The sequence below is a fragment of the Priapulus caudatus genome, unplaced genomic scaffold, assembly GCF_000485595.1.
Source record: "Priapulus caudatus unplaced genomic scaffold, Priapulus_caudatus-5.0.1 Scaffold1150, whole genome shotgun sequence".
Lineage (NCBI taxonomy): Eukaryota > Metazoa > Priapulida > Priapulimorpha > Priapulimorphida > Priapulidae > Priapulus > Priapulus caudatus.
Genome location: NW_014578211.1, coordinates 95,551 through 98,115, shown reverse-complemented (window position 1 = coordinate 98,115; position 2,565 = coordinate 95,551). Strand labels below are relative to the sequence as shown.

General features: G+C 43.6%; 1 long non-coding RNA gene across 1 annotated transcript; it reads left to right on the top strand.

Annotated features, from left to right (window-relative positions):
• The first annotated feature begins 152 nt into the window (after positions 1 to 152).
• LOC106815571 lies at positions 153 to 1,756 on the top strand. The gene is made up of 3 exons (XR_001394760.1): positions 153 to 378; positions 636 to 769; positions 1,735 to 1,756. It is a non-coding gene; the product is annotated as an uncharacterized LOC106815571 (long non-coding RNA).
• The last annotated feature ends 809 nt before the right edge of the window (positions 1,757 to 2,565 follow it).

The window sequence follows — 2,565 nt, the reverse complement described above, 5'->3', positions numbered from 1 at the left end:
ATCGCGCCTCGAATTTTAGTTGAATCACCACGAAGCTTAGCTAGACGCTGCGTCCTCTGCCGTCCAAACGAAGGTGATCACATCATATAGAGCAGCAGCAGCGTCTGATAATCTCCTATATATTTTAATATTTACTGCAGGTCGTACATCTAGAGTTTCTCAGCTTCAACGTGGAATCTTCTAACAACTGCTCCAATGATTCGCTGACTGTGTATAACGGAGCCGACGCCAATGCGACCATGTCAGCCAGGTTATGTGGGCATAGCTTGCCCAAGAATCAAGCCTTCAACGAAACGAATATGTTCCTGCATTTTGTCAGCGATTCTAATAGAAGCTACAGTGGGTTTCAAATCCGCTACCGTTTCAATGAAACTAAACGTGAGTAGAGATTTGTGCTCTCATACACGCTACGATAATCTGCGCTCTTCATACATACAAAATTAAAATGTAAAGTTACTAAGTTAATCTAGTTAAAAGGTACGATTGCACGCGTGCATGCGTGCGGGCGTTCGTGTGTTGTGTACGCGCACGTGTGTGTTCGTGCGTGTGCGTTTGTGCTTGTCTCCGTGTGCGCCAATTAACCAATCTCCGTGTAAGAACCGTACCGTAATCACTGTTGTCATCTAAACCTCTAGCATGGGAAGGATGTAACGGAGTTAATCACACATACGACAACCCAGCGGGCGGCATCATGACGTCACCATTGTTTCCCAACAATTACCCCAAAAATTCCTATTGCAAGTGGCAATTCCAAGCACCGCCTGGAAAGGTAAGAAAGAACATTAATATATACTAATATAATATAATACTATAATTATAATACTAATATAATAATTTACATATTTTCCCGAGAGGGGCTTCGAAGCAGATTTTAATTTCTTCAATTTGCTGTTGAAGATATAATCCGTGAATTTACAGCGGGTTATGACGCGCGTCACATGCCTACTAATATATATGTGAAGAGCTACTTGTTTATTTGGAGAGGTGACGACACACTAAATAGCATGACCTTTTACACCAACGCAACATCATGCAATTCAGTATNGGTGTTATGTTCCTTAAATCGTATATTTTAGTATGTCTTTCTGTACGTCAGATGTTTACGTATGCCACTAGCCAGTGGCTGCTGCAGTGCATGTGTTGGCTGCAGTTTTTGCCGCTTACGTAATTGGTGTACAGGTGGCAGCTCTCTATTGCAATTTGAGCGTGTAGGCTTGCGTAGCGTAAATGGATGAAGTGCCGTACTATTTGTCTTCAAATAGTTGTTGCTAACGACGTGATGATGGGAGCTTCCATCTTTAATCTGAGACACTTAACGTACGCGCCATTCGTGGCACTTTCATACGAGGGCAACGACACTTCTTTTGGAAGGTTCCTGATACCATCCTGTGCTTCAGTGTTTGGCGTGTATGTGACACATTTGGGACTAACAGGGTTACTAGATCCCACCACTCCACCACAAGTCACCGCGTAGACGTTAGTGGCGCGGTCGCCTGCGACTTGTTTGGTTAGATCACCGTTATATAACTGTTCCTTTTTCTGTTTGACCTCTGTAGACATAGTCATGCAATTTAAGGCGATTTATAATGCCTGCAAACGCAGCGTGGCCTCGATTTTAGTTGATCACCACGAAGCACTAGCTAAACGCTGCGTCCTCTGCCGTACAACGAAGGTGATCTCATCATATAGAGCAGCAGCAAGAGGTACTGATAGCGTCTATAGTTATGACTGCAGGTCGTACATCTAGAGTTTCTCAGCGTTCAAGTGGAGTTCCTCTAAAAATGCTCCCAATGATTGCGCTGACTGTGTTTATAACGGAGCGACGCAATGCGACCAGTCAGCCAGTTAGTTGTGGGCATAGCTTGCCAAGGATAACGTCAACGAAACGAATATGGCTGCATTATTGTCAGCGATTCTAGTAGAAGCTACAGTGGGTTTCAGATCCGCTACGTTTCAATGAAACTAAACGGTAGTAGAGATTTGTGCCTTTCATACACGCGACGATAATCTGATAGGTGCGGGCGTTGTGTGCTTGTGTACGGCAGCGTGTGTTCGTGCCAGTGTGCGTGTGTGCTTGGCTCAGGCCAAGATCGTCCTGTGCGCAATTAACCAATCTCATGTAAGAACCGTACCGTACATTACTGTTGTCATCTGAACTCTAGCAGGGAAGGATGTAACGGATGTTAATCCAACATAACGACATCCATCGGGCGGACAGTCATGACGTCACCATTGTTCCCACAATTAGCCCAAAAATGTCCGATTGCAAGCTGGCCTTCCAAGTCACCGCCTGGAAAGAGTAAGAAAGAACATTAATATATATAATATAATACTAAGATAATAGTATAATATAATACTTAATTATAATCACTATATATAATTTACGATTTGCCACGAGAGTGGCTTCGCGAAGCAGATTTCATTGTCTTCAATTGATATAATCCGTGAAGTTACAGCGGGTTATCGACGCGACGTCACAGCCTACTAATATATATGTGAAGAGCTACTTGTTCTATTCGAGAGGTGGCACGGCACACGAAATAGTAGTACATCGCACTTTAGCAC